This window comes from Cupressus sempervirens, chromosome 5 (genome assembly GCF_028749045.1).
Source record: "Cupressus sempervirens isolate cs-2001-9-10 chromosome 5, ASM2874904v1, whole genome shotgun sequence".
Lineage (NCBI taxonomy): Eukaryota > Viridiplantae > Streptophyta > Pinopsida > Cupressales > Cupressaceae > Cupressus > Cupressus sempervirens.
This window is the reverse complement of record NC_143122.1, coordinates 931,580,886-931,596,456: the sequence shown is the minus strand read 5'-3', so window position 1 is coordinate 931,596,456 and position 15,571 is coordinate 931,580,886. Positions and strand designations below refer to the sequence as shown.

The 15,571-nt window shown below is 31.8% G+C and overlaps 1 pseudogene; it reads right to left on the bottom strand.

Annotated features, from left to right (window-relative positions):
* Window positions 1-11,447: 11,447 nt before the first annotated feature.
* LOC149559008 (putative pectinesterase 53) lies at window positions 11,448-14,257 on the bottom strand (annotated as a pseudogene).
* Between the last annotated feature and the right edge of the window lie 1,314 nt (window positions 14,258-15,571).

The window sequence follows — 15,571 nt, the reverse complement described above, 5'->3', positions numbered from 1 at the left end:
TACCTCTACCAACATGATAAAGAGAAGCATGCAGTTCACTATCATTTCAAGTTCAGCATCTTTTGAGATGTTGTACATAAATGCAACTATTTTATGTACTATTGAAGCATGTAATGACATATTACCAACCTCAATAGTTTTGGAAACTTCATACCCATCAATCTTGGTTTTAATCCACTCATTTGCAACAAATGGCCAGGTTATATGGAGCATTATGCTTGACATATAGTTGCTAAAAATCTACAATCAAAAGAGCTCGGTAAATATTAAAACTTAAGATATAATAAATAAAAAATCTGATGAAGAAGTTGTGTCCGATATGTCCAAAATATAAAAGATAACAAAGACCTGAAAGTTTCCACAACAACTTGATGAAGAATAATATTAACACTAGGAAAGTGGGAAAGATAGATAGGAAGGACAAGAAAAATTTCAATAGTTTTCTTCAAATCTTAAATTACACCAAAAAATTTGAATAAAATGCAAAGAAGCTATCTTAGAAGCCCAACTACTTTAATATCAACATTTTCTCAATAAAAACCTCGCAAAGCTTACCTTTGCATTCCTTATTCATGATTCTAATGAAGCAAAGTAGTCCTATTGTTGGCAGGCATAAACTAAAGTCTAAAACTAAAAGCACACATTACAACATCAAACACTTGAAGAAACTATTAACAATACACCATAGCTAAGGTGGAGCCCCTTCTGATGGTAGAATAAAGTAATATTAAATACCTCATGACTAACTAGAGTCAACAATATTGTTCCAAAACCTCCAGCAAAGATCCCCTTCTAAATAGAAGAGCCCAAAAGCTGAACAAACAAGGCCAATATGGCCACCCCAACTATAGTATAAAGAGCATTGGTGGTAAATTCAAGTCCAAGCTACAAAAGCAAAGAAATTTACATAAAAAATAAGAAAAATTGTCTGGCAAGAAAAGATATATAGAGATTTTCCACCGAAATTACAAATTGATGCTGAAAAACATAAACCATAAGAATTTTTCTGTAGAATAATAAAGCAAATGAAAATAGTATACATTTCTCATTTCCAGGTTGTTATAGTGCTTAGTGGTAGATTTTTGTACCTATTGAATCATGTTGCACAGAATTATATGGAATATTTGATTATTTAATATAATATACATGCATTATGGAATCATATGATTCAATATCTTACCTAGTCATACAATATACAAATGATAAGATAGTTGATAGTGATTTATGATTTACCAAGATGTAGAATATGCAAATGCCATGATAGTCAATATCGATCTCACAAAGTTTAAGAGACATTGCTTGATAGCTTGACTTGTTTCAGAGGCAATCACAAAAGGATCAAATGCCCTGGAAAGAAATCCATTACTATAATATACCTAACACATCCCTTAACAAAAATAACATCTACTAACAATTTATTCCAAATCCAAGCAATCAAATTCAAAATACACTAAGCATTAGATAAAATAATTGATAATATAATGTAGGCCCCAATAAGCATAGCAACAATGCAAAATCTATAATGGTATTACCTACAAATCAACATTGCACCAATCCATAGGATGATCAGCTACAAATAAGACTTCATAAAATAATAAGTACTGGTCTTCTTCCAGTTCCTAGAATTTTGCTGTAAAAGATCATGATTTTAGTCATAGGCACTAACTATAATAAGAACTGTTAATGAAAAGAGCATTATTGTTCCACTCAAATATCAAATTTATCTATAAAATCATTTTGTGAATCTGACAAGAAGATTATATGGAAAATGAAGATTATATCAAATTTATCTATAAAATCACTTTGTGAATCTTACAATCAGATAAATGGCAAGAAGAAAGATGAAGAATGAATCACCTAAATGATACAGTGTTGATGCAACTTCAGAAAGATCGTCCAAAGGACATGATATGCTCAGGCTGAAGGAGCTTTGAGATTCATTACTACACTTGGGAATGGGCTCATCTTCAATCTTTTGAAATATCACACACTTTATTTTTTTCCAGATCTTGTTCAAACCATATAATGCAGTCTCATCTATGAAGCATATTAAAAGCTAATAGAGCATCATTGCTAGCTGATCTCCCTTGTGAGCTCAATTGAAAGAGAATTCCTAAAGAAACTCAATCTACAAATCATCTTTTGCTAAAAGGAATTGAAGAGAAAAAAAATCCTTATGCTAAACAAACAGACCAAAAACTCACATGCAAAAATAAAAGCAAGTGCAACCTTTGTTGGCATCTTCCTCCCATGCCAAAATGGGATCTCTAGAGTAGGCCATGGACTTCCATCAAAGTATGATGAAAAGACTATTATTGTTGAATAATTTTTATTGTTGGAAATGCAATGATAGATACATATGCAAAATATAGAAGAATAGACAAGGCATATTATTCTTCAAAGTGATGTCATCTCATGGAAATCCATGATTGTGGGATATGTAGTAAATGGATATATTAAATATGCATTGTTCAAACTTGAAAAATAATAGAATTGGTAATGGTAGTTGTTAGATACATATGCAAAATACAAAAGAATAGACAAGGCACATTATTCTTTCTTTAAAGTGATGTCATCTCATGGAAATCCATGAATGTGGGATATGTAGTAAATGGATATATTAAATATCCATTGTTCAAACTTGTAAAAAAATGGAATTGGTAATGGTAGCTATAAGGAAACATTTCACTAATTTAGCCTACTTCTAAGTTGTGGTAACATGGCACCTTGGGAACACAGTATGGACATCAAGAAAAGTATAGAGGTTAATGGTGGAAGTCTCCCTCTCCAACTAGTATAATCCTATCAAATCTACAACTATGTATCAAGATGCTCTAGAATGGAAAGATCTCTATTTAAATTTGGTGCATAAAGAGCCTATAGTCATCTCATATTTAAACCAATATCAAGATTCTGGACACATCAAGCATACCTGATTGATCAAAACCAAATCATTGCCAAGTCTTTTAACCACTCCTTAATAACACTTTTTCTATCACCAAGTTTGTAGTAGGATTTCTATTTATTTTTGGATCTAACATTACTACAGCATCTCTATCCAAAAATTTCTTCAGAGCCTAAAAGATTTATACATGAAGTGATCAAAAACTCAAAATCTGTCATGGGAAATAGAGCTCTAACACTGATAGTTTATATATTTGTATTTAGAGGCAAGATAAATTCAACTGAATATTCAAGATCAAACAAATTCTTCAAAATATGAAATTTGAAATAAAACTATAATTCAAAAAATCTTCAACAATAAATTTAGTGCACCAAATATCTTCACTTCATGGTTGATATCTATGCAAGTTGAAGATTGTGCATTTAGCATCTCTATTTCATAGTTTATAACCTTAATGAAAGTTGAATTTTGTTCATTAATTTCTTTCTAGGTAATAATTTTCATGTTCAATCTTTGTGAGCTCCCAAATAGAGTCAAGTTTTTGTTAATGGTTCTTCATTTTTTATAGGCTCTAACAAATAGAGTGAAGTAGTAGAGTCATCTCTCTTCATCTATCTTACAATAGAGTAAAGCAGTAGAAAGGGCTCCATGAAAATGAGTCTAGAAAAGCCAAACCTATATTATAATAGAGTTAAGTGATAATGAATGTAAGTATATTCCTAGAAATCATAGCAATGCAAACTGTTGTCACCATGTTTGAAATTAATGACAAGCAATGAAGAAAAATTGGAATTTACTTGGTGCTTGGTGGCCTTCAAAAAAATATTTTAGTAGGAGCTCCGCAATATACCTACATAACTTGGTCTTTTTGAAAAAATAATACCTTCTTTATCCTTGAAATAGTTATCTCTCTTTAGAAAGTGAACTATCTCACAATGGAGTGATGTAGTTGAGAGGGCTTCATGTCATAGTGAACACTAATGTAGAGAGCCTTGAGAAAATGAGTCTAGGAACTAACCCTATCTTATAATAGAGTATAACTCATAGCAACATAAAACCACTTAGAACAACTCTGGCCATCTTGATGTATCATCAATCACCTTTATCATATGTTGTTAATGTCTCTTAAACAATGCTATATGGTAAATTTCAAAATCATATCCAATATGACCAACCCTCCTCTATGATGCTCCTGATTTCCCAATTTGAATATTGCCAATTTTTTAAACACAAGTTAACTACCATTCAATCACCTTTGATTACTATATCATCCATATTAAAAGCATCACCTTTATCATATGCTATTGGTGTTGATCAATGTGAATGTTAAATAAAAATTGCAACACTACCATCTCTTAAACAATGTTGTACGACAAATATCAAAATGATATCCAATATGACCAAGCCTCCTTCATGATGCTCCTAATTTTCTTATTTGAATATTGCCAATTTTTTAAATGCAAGGTAAATACCATTCAATCACCTTTGATTACTATATTATCCATATTAAAAGCTCTAATCATTTGGAGGACAAGAAGCAGAGCTTCAACACCTAATTTTCTACGACAAAGTACTTTTGTTGCTTCTATCAACAATTTAACACCTTATTAGAAGAATCACAAATGACATAGCCAATACAATCCAAGTCTCCTCTAAGATGTTTCTAATTTCTTTAACACCAGGTGACTACCATTGGCATTGATCACCTTTTGTTACCATATTATCCATATTACAACTTTACTTCTCTAAAATGATGTCTAATCAATACAAATTCAGAGCTAGTACTTTAAAATGAAGTTAAATCAGTCTAGGAGTAAATGCTTCTTGTTTAGACTAAATTATTATTCAAAAATTAGCTTAGTTAAAAATTATTAATTTCTAAAATTTCTTGGATCAACATCCTTTGGAATTTCTATATACAGAAGAGCTTTGTTTTCATTCTGAATTGAATTTTGGTCATCTCCCTTTTCATCTAGCTCCAACAAGAAACAATTTTTTTCAACATTTATTTTAAACACTATTAATTTATATAATGATTAATTATTACAAAAATAAAAAATAGTAAATCAACTTTAAATTTTAATAAAAAATGGTGCCAAAGTGTTAAAACTAAAAATGGGTGTTAGTCAGGCCCATGCATCCTATTTTGCAATCCTATTTGTGTGCAATTTGGTGATTCCATCAGCTGTTTACACTTTTAGTATGGAAACCCCAATTTTTGTGAGGAGGCTAGATGAAATCCTTATTTACTTTCATCACCATTTTCACCTCTATTCTAGAATGTGTTTATTCCATTATATACCATCCCTTATGTAGGACTGAACACTTGTGAATAGCATTTAGTGGTCAGAATCCACCTTAATGAAGGCTACACCCAAGATTTTCAAACTAGATTCAGGTGCTAAGAATGAAAAATCACTAAAACGTAGCTATTTAGGAGCTTGGAAAACCTTAGGAACAGTCCATTATAGCTTGCAAGACCAAACATGACCATCTTCATGCTCACATCTAAGGTTTATCAGGCCAAAAAAAGTAGGAAGAGTCGTATTAGGCCATGGAACTCCTCTTAGAATAAAGTTTAAGAGTGCAGTAGTCTAATGTCTCCCCATCATGTGTTGGAGAGCAACTAGGGATTTTTGGCTTTTTGGCCAAATATGTGCAAAACTACTTCAAGTTTTCTACAAGACTCCTATTATCTTCCCCTAACTTAATCCAACACAAACAAACTATTTTCAAAGTTCTAGGTGTTCATTTCATTGGTAAACCCAACTTGCTATCCTACTAGGCCTAATTTGCAATTAAGTCTCCAATGAGAATTAGTTTTTCCTCATAGATGTCCCAAAAGACTCTCATAATCACATATTCTGATACCTAGTTGGCTATATTTCAACATATCTCAAAATTAGTTATTGGTGTTTTGGATCAACTGTCCCCAATAGATGACTATCACTAGTTTTTGGCCTATTTGACTCCACTTTTACAGAACAAGTGTGTGACATATGTTGCTTCTAGCCCTCAAGCTTTCAATAGTTTTATTTTTTAACCCCAATCAAAAGAAATTACAACCAATTCAATCTCATATACCTTGTAACTATGAAAGCCCCAAATTGCTCTTGCAAACCCTCATCTAAGTAGGGCTTGCTCATTATATGACTCTCCAATGAAGTTTCAACTAAATGAAAGATGTTTCAGCATTAGATTAACATAATAAACTTATCCCAATCATAAAAATATAATTTTGTTTAGGTAGATTGCTCACTGCTATAACCAAACCTCATAATTAGTGTTCCTTTAATCATAACAAGTATGGTGATCACCTTGCATAGTTTGTCTTTCTGCATTCTAGTGGTTAGGATAGTATGATACATGTTAGTTTGAGATGATCCTATGAGGGTTAGGGCATCATCTTTCACAGTTAGTCTTTTTGCATTCTAATGGTTAGGATAGTATGATACATGTTAGTTTGAGGCCATCCTATGAGGGTTAGGGAATTTTCTTTCATAGAATGATCATTTACAGTTAATCTTTCTGAAAATAACAATGAAGTAGAGACTTTCATGGCTTTGAAGCATTTAAGAGAAGTTGTAGCTTTTTGATGCAAAGTATAGACCAAGGGTGACTCCCTTGTTATTGTTACAACCTTATGAGAAATCAAATTTAAGATTGATATTTAAGAAACATGCCAACCAAAGATGTGCCAACCCTTACATTTTGTTAAGGCCATTATAGGTATGGATGTGTGGATACAATTTAAAATGTGACTTTTCTTACACTACTATGGTGAAAGATAGATACCTACATCACCTTTATGTCCAAGAAGTGAATGTATAGGAAAACTTGGCAAAGAAACTTCCTTTGCACTAATGTGGTGAAAGAGAGACACCTACATCACTCTAGCATCCAATATGTTCCAAGTAGGAATAGATGTATTGGAACAATTCAAACTAAAGTGTCTATTATAGATGATTTCTTCATGAAGCTTGAAATCAAGTTTCAAATAACAAAACATGTGTATGGATCTTAAATATGTTCATCCACAAGTGAATGAATTATTGCTAGTATATAACTGCAAGAATGAAAAGTTAAAGAAATAATGAGAAACCATAGTAAAGAATGTTGTATTTTAATCTCAAACTGAATTTAAAAAGTTATGGATATTTATATTGTTATATATGCCCAATAAATAACAATACATTATATATAAGGCAAGAGCCTACAACACAATGGTAAATTGTGAGTATCTTATATGAGAATTGATCACAACACATAATAATAATGATCTCGACTTCAACCTTTTATCGATAATATATATATATATATATATATATATATATATATATATATATATATATATATATATATATATATATATATATAATTAGTAAGAAATAAGACAATGGGGATTGTGAAAAAAAAGAGGTGAGCTGCAAAAGTCCCAAGGCTCATACTTAAGTAGTTTCACTTTTATACTGAAGAGTATTGACCAAACCAAAAAGCATAGCAAGGGAGAATTGAGAATGCACATCCTATTAGTACTGATCTCACCAAGACTTGGAAGATAGTAACCATTTCTCCTTTCACAATGATCTTAACAACACTTCCTTACCATGAAAAATAATAACCCAAATAATGCATTTTATAGATTTCGCTAGTGTGCCATACTGAAAATTGTAAAAAGGTACCAACATAAAATGTAGATATATTGTTAAAAGGAAAGCTAACATTTAAAAAATATTATTATACGAATTGTAATTTGATTTATTCAAAACCAAAATTCCTATGTTTCATTTAGCATCACATTCAAATTCTTAGTGGACATCCTTAAAATAGGATATAATCCTTGCAACATTATCTCTATGATTAATGGTCATCCTACCTGTTGCTCTACATAATATGACACAAGAATAATTGAAAACAATATCAATAATTTGATCATCTTAGGAATAAGAGATTCAATACGATTTTATTCTACCCATGAATCTATCATGGACACTTAAAAATAAAATTGAAAGAGGAATTACAAAGATACAACTAGAAGCTTGTTTGGACCAATATTTAATACAACTTCCATTACAGAAGTTGCAGACACCCATACAAAACTAGAGAATATACCTAATTGAATTAGATATATAGTTCTGAAAGTCACATGTTGAGACACGGACCAAGTCACTCACAATGTGACTAAATATCTAAAGCCTAACTTGATCATTAAATTTGACTATAATGTTAGCTAGCACTAAGATCCAAAACATGTGACCCAAACCAAAATACTTGTAATTAATTTCACATAGAAATTTCCATTCCTTGGTTAGTGTATGCATTGGATCGTACTATCTAAAGTGCTAAAATACACAAACCATAAATATTACATCAGTGATATATTTAGTGTATCTCAACTATGGAAAAACTCCAAATAATTGTAGTATCAACCAGATCACCTTAGCTTCAAAATATTAGAGAGACTGTACTATCCTCTCAACTACAAAAATAGACAAGCAAGCATGAAATTTTCAAGCATAAATGTAATCTTACTCTAATTAGCACTTAATATAGTAAATGTATAGGCATGTCATATTACAATGGGATGCAGTTATTTTCCATATAAAAATGGGATACAACTATTCTCTATATAAAATATATTGTTGATCAAATTTTTAAAAATGAAAAATATAATAGATTTTCACAAAAAAACTAACATTTTTTCCTCGAGAAAACAACAAAAAATTTGACACAAAGTATGAATAAGCATGAAGTTGAGACTAATCCTAATTGGTCCATGAAAAAGACCTGAAAACAAACTTGCCTCTAAAAAATAACACAACAAAAGAAAATAGAAAATATTTCTGAATTGTATTGATTGTGTCACCTCTATATCCATCGGTAGGTTTATATCAATAGCCTAAATGTATGTTGCTGGGGTTTATTTATGCAACCCATCTCTAACTACGCTTAGCTCATAGCCTACTAAATGTGCTCCAACAAGATCAGATGGTTTTGATCTCCAAGCTGAGTCTCCATAAGAAAAGTTGCTGTAACTATCAATGTATGTACCTCTATAGGCCCTTATTGTTGAGGTATATGTTGCCATTTTAGTTCCATACCCATTATTTTGTGTTGGATAAGCATAGGCACTTGAGCCATAGATATTTTTAGAGCTTCCATAGCCACTTTCATACCCAACAACACTTCCATTTTCTTTTTTATTACTACCTTGACCTAAGCCCCATGTTGCACCTCCACCATAACCAATTATGCTCCCATTTCCTCCAACATATGGTATAGTTCCATTACCCCACATAGTTTCAGCCAAAGCTACTGTTGTTTTTTATTGTACTTTTGATAGACCCATAAGGGAAAATAGGACAGTGCAAAGAGAGCTACTGGATTGCTGCTTGTAATTTGTGAAAAAGCATAAACCTACTAAATCTACTTCATTTCTAAGTTTCCACATATCAATATTATCTCTTGTATCACAGTTTATATGGACCATAACTATTTAATTACTTTAAACTTTGGATGTTTTTTGTGAAAAGAGGATTTAATATAATACAAAATTGTGCACTAATTCCATGTTTCCCATAAATTTCGTCTTGCACATAATAAATTTTTTTAAAGGTAGTAATAAGGAGGTTGTAAAGCTACCTATGAGGGTTTAATAGACACTGTATAGATAGGGATTAACAATAAAGATTGTATTAAGAGGGATTGGACTTTAAAATAGAAAAAGAAGCATTTGTATCTCTAAGTTATTAGAGGATTGAACAAAGCCCATATAATTTTGGAGCTTTTGAGACGAAGTTCTAAACGTTTAAAAGATAGTATCCCCACTTCCATTATTAGATCTATGAACAAATATAAATTCATGCCCAAAAAAGTATATTTTTAGCTTCCTCTATAATAGAGCTAGATCATAGAATCACAGTTTCCAATACTTTAGTGGGTTTGAATGAGCTAGATCTCTACACCAAACTCAAAAATCCAAAAATGTTGTGATGAAAGAATCCAAATTGCTTTGCATGCAAATTAAATTTTCTTGAAAGTTGTGGAATGCCCTTTCAAAAAATCCATTTTGCCTATATTATGCAAATCTGTTCTACACATTCCCTGCAAGCTGTGTTAAGACTAGTTTTCCACATTTTGCACTTCAACAAACTATGGATGCGACCAGGATCAAAAATAAGGTAAGTGGCAACAGGATGAATGGGAACTACAACATGATAAATGGAAAGTAAATAAAAAGTTTGGTTTGACGAAAAAGGTGTGGATGTAATAGGAAACTAATCAAATGGTCCTCGATCAAACTAGTCACACTAAAAGAACTTGCAAATAAGATATTGTTAACCACAATTCAGCAATTCCTTTTGATCAATTATTTTTCATCATTGAACCATTTTATTTTTAAAAATGGGTATGCGCAGGTCAAGATATTGACATATCAAGATGAAATATTCCCTTTTCATTTAACAAGCACTTATAATAGACTAGGAATGTTAGCCAATACATCTAAGAATATGGGTATTAAGGGTCAAGATATGTTTAGTGGTAGTCATGAACATTGTTTTTTCTTTGCATTTTTTCTACATTTGATACTTTTTGTATAGGGGGACATGTTTATCACAAACATCCAACATGTATGTCCTTAGACTTCATGACAAAAAGCCTACAAACAACAAACAAAAAAAATAAGGCCATGAACCATCCAAACATCTCTAATAGCTTGTGGATATCCCAAAGATGCATAAGTGCATGACTTGTGAAAACCAAAAAGATAAGACTAACTTGTATAACAAGTGAATAGCCAAAATGATTTAATGTCTATATTATATTTGACAATGATAATGATATTTAGATTCAAGAATAAGGTACCTCATATAATATTGACCTATTTGGTTTTGAGTATAGACATTCTCTCTATAAGACACAATGACCATATGATAAAATGACTGATTATATTTGAAAATTTGATAAGACAATCTGACTAGTTCGATCAAGGACTAGTTGATAAGTCTATGTTGTTTAAAGCATCTAGTGTGTCACTTAAGTCTAACCACAATGGGAACTTGCAAAGAATGACAACCTACTAGAGGGAATGGAGCCTTCCTATTTATTCACAGAATCTTGGTATAGATGAAAAAGCCCTTCCCAATTAAGAAGGAATGTAAACCTAATGTTGTTATTCTTGAGAGAAAGCATTAAAATAAAAGAGAGATTGCTGAGACAAGGAGAAATTGGGCCTTGCAATGACATACTAGTGAGATTCAAAGAAACCATACATTGATTAGGAGAAGAGAAGACAATAACCATCCAATTGTAGTGTGATTGATAGACCATCGAACAAATAATTTAGAGAGCTCATGGAAAAGGAACACTTGAAAGACAAAATGATCAAACTCCCACCCATTGTGGTCACACACACGAAAATAAAATGAACACTAACTTGCCCTTTTTTATTATCACATCATATGTTCAGAAGGTCAAAATTTCAATGATATCAGGCCCATCTTTAAAAAAAAATAATTTAACAACCCAAAAAGACCCTTGGTCAAAAATGGGGGCCTAATGTACTAGTGGTGTATGCAAACACCACTCTTGAAAATGTTCCCCATGCTTTCCCCAAAAATAGAGCTCCTGACCTTGTCACTTTCCATCTCAAAAATGAAAATCCTGTGTCATCTACTGAACTCTCTCTTTTTTTTGTTGTCATTTCCCCATATTTATTAGATATCCCATGTACCACACACCCCTACATCAATATATATAATATTGAAATGTGTGTTTAGGGATTAAGTTCATTTCAAATTGTTTAAGTGGTTCATCTGAAACCTATCTATTAATAGACTTCTATATGCACCAAGCTCACCAAAACTTAACATGTCATTCATATGAAATCAAATTAACTTCTCAATAATACCCATTTATTGGTCTAGGCTCTTCAATAGGACCTATCTATTAATATAATTTCAGATTTCCACTTAATCTAATTAATTAAAGAGTATGATGTTCAACTTCTCCAATAATATTCATTTATTGGTATAACCTCTTCTATAAGACCTATTTATTAATATAATTTCAAATAGTCCATAAAGAGTATAATGTTCATATAAACCATAATAGTTTCTAAATAGGACTTAGTGTATTGTTCATATAAATCACAATAGTTAGTACTATTTTAGGTTTACTACCTAATCTATTTATGATGTTCATAAGAAATCACTAAATTTTTTAAATAAGATTCGTCATTACTATGACTTCAAGTGAATCACTTAAAACACATAAAATGTTAGAGTGTACCTCATGAAACTTTAGAATCTACTGTTTAAAATGGTCAATATGAAAAATTGTTTTAAGAATCTTTCTCACAAATTACAAAAAGGGTATGTACCTCATAGAGTGAAAGGTCATTCCCAAAGATAAAATCCATAGAGCCTTCAATATAATAGTGGCATCCAATGTGATCATATAAGGTGTCCTAAGCTCCAAGGAAGTTGCACCCAAAGAAAGTTGTTGTGTCCACTATGCAAGGAAACTTAGGTGCAGAAAGAACTTCCTAAACTAATCTCTTAAGAGAAGTATGGTGCAAATCCTATTAAAATATTTTACACTTACATATTCAATATCATGCAAACAACAATATTTCAGCCAAGAAAGCATAAATAAAATAGACAGAGAAAGAAACATATAACATAAAGATTTTCTGGTGGGGAAAAACCTTTCGGTAAAACAACCCCACCCCTCCAGAACCTGCACAATGTATTATCTTCAACACAAGATTATAATATACTTGCAATGAAAGTTCAACAATGACAAAAAAAGACTCCAATAGCAATGCTCAGTACCAACAATACACTTTTTTGCATCACTTCTCTTTGCAACCCTAAAATCGCTTATAACATGAGCTTCACTTTTTAGGGCTACTCCCAAAGATAACCATATTAGGGTTTTACCATTCTTTGAGAAAATAGGAACCCCCCACTATTGAGGTAGATTGTACACTACTCAAAGTTATCAGTTGCGACATGTCTTCAGTTATCATAGAATCTTCCTAACATATCTCTTATGTGTCATAGGAATCTATCATAACTGTTCTAGCCATCATCTCCTTATACAAAATTCAAGATGTTGACACATCACCATTATTTGCAAGAAAATACATTTTACAAAACAAATAATAAGAATAGGAATTATCCAAGGTTGAGACACCTTATTCCTAACACCCTATTATTCTCAGAGCTATTGCTTGCCTCCCTATTGCCCTTGGTGGAGGAATAGGTGTTGTATTCTACGTTTTCAAAAAAATATTCAACATCAACAAATGTTCTTTCATAGAATTTGAACTTTATTAATAAGAACAACACTACAATTTAGCCATCAAACCATACTAATATCAAACAAAACACCCACACATATATTCAAATACCTATTAAAATTATCACTTATCAATCAATTATACATTGTGATATTTCTCAAAATCATCCAAGATTCCAAGCACAAAAATTAGATATAGGCCAATTCTAAATAGAAAGCATTTGAAGTAAGAAATCCCAAATGTCACCTTAAAAGTAATGTTCTTGGAAATGAAATAAGGAGAATTAACTACTATAGTGGCACTATTGTATGTGCCCAATGGCTTTTCATCTGGCCCTAAAGTTCTTTCCATGTCTCCCCATTGTATGACTGTGGAGTCTTCCCTTGCCCCTTCAAGAGTTACAAATGCTTTTGTCATCGACATGTTCACCTTCTCCCTATCAAACACCAAAAAAAATACCAAAACCAAATATTTTTAGCTAGCTCACAAGGTTGATCCAATCAAAATTTGTAAACTACAATCTTAACAGATCAAAAGATAAAATTGTGCCATGTTATCTTTTTTGAGGAAAGCCAACTCTTCAATCTTCAAACTTAGCTAACTTTTCAATCCTTAAATTATATTTCATCATCTTATTAATATATCACTAAGCATAAGCATTGATGTAAAGAAATTCACACAATTATTTTCGAAACCACATTAATTTACACATACTTGCTCATATCCTCCTACATTGATTTTGATAACAACTCTAAAAATATTGAAGAGAGGTAGAGAATTGATGGCTTCCTGAATAGGAGTGAAGTCCTCTACTCTCTCTATAGGATCCACCAAAAGGTAATAGGAAGGAAGAAGCTTGTTCTTTGCTGGTTTATACAATGAATGGCTTAGAGTACTATCCATCTTATCCATTTGGTGTACTCATTCTCTATATTCAATGTCCTTGTATGTATAGGCTTTTCTTTGTGAACTCTTGCATTGCCTTCCACTACAAATGTGAATAACAAACCAAGAACAACAACAATTAGAATTTGTTGTTTCAACATTTTTTAGTCTTGAAAACCAATTGAATTTAATTGAATTTTTTGTGGGCAAACTACATTTTGCTAGAAATATTCCAGATTCAGGGGCAAAATTATTTAATTTTTTGATTCAACTTTAATTAAATATTACAAGTTTTAATGTGACGTGTTAGATTCAGTTTAACATTACTTTTCAAAGGTATCCTCCTAGCATCTTTTGCTTCAGATTTGGCTATCTATTACCTCTACCAGTAAAAAGGATGCTTCCTACCTCTTCTCCTCTAGTTGTCTACTGTCACTGTTGAGTTCATGAGAAGACTAAATCTTCTCTTTACTTGAATTCTTTTAGATCTAGGGTCAAAAGAATTTAATTTTATGGTTCAAATTTGATGGAATATTAAAAAAATTTATGTGACATGTTAAATTCACTCAAAAATTACTTCTCAAAAGCATGCGCCTATCCTCTTTTGCTTTAGACTTGATTATCTATTACTTATCAAAGGCAAATGATTTGTGCAGGGTAGCCTCCAATTTTTTTTATAAATCTTTACATGAACTCAAGAGTGCCAAGGCACAACTAGAAGAGAATAAGATAAATAATACAACATGAAAATGAATTAGATTGATATCGATTATCATTCCAATTGGAGAGTAGAGTATCAAAAAGGAATTGTCAAATATTCACTAACATGTGGAACTTTAAGAAACCCCATAATAGAAGGGTAATCTTTTTTGTAATCTAAGTAGGATGCAATTATTGCTGATTTCTACCTACATGGAGAGCTTGAACATCAAGAAAGCATTTGACTATTCTGTGGGCTTATGTTGGTGTGATGTTGGAAATCATCAAGGATCCTATATATTACCATTTTCTAGGTCTTACTAATAAAATCTATGGGTATATTAGTTAAAAAAAAATTGGTGACAGGAATTTTTAGGGTGTTTGTGGAATAATAAAAAACTAGACTATCAAAAGGAAAATGCTATGTCAAATGTGATGTATCCAATGCCACCCACTCTTCCCTCTCCAACAAACCCCACATCCCTTTCACTAATGAATTTGAGAGGTGTGTCCCTAAATTGAGGAGTTTCAATTTTCAAGTTCCCGCATCCTGAATATAATGTGTGTACACACACACACAACACACACACACAGATATATATATATAGACACACACACACACACACACACACACACACACACACACACACACACACACACACACACACACACACACACACACACACACACACACACACACACACACACACACACACACACACACACACACACACACACACACACACACACACACACACACACACACACACACACAC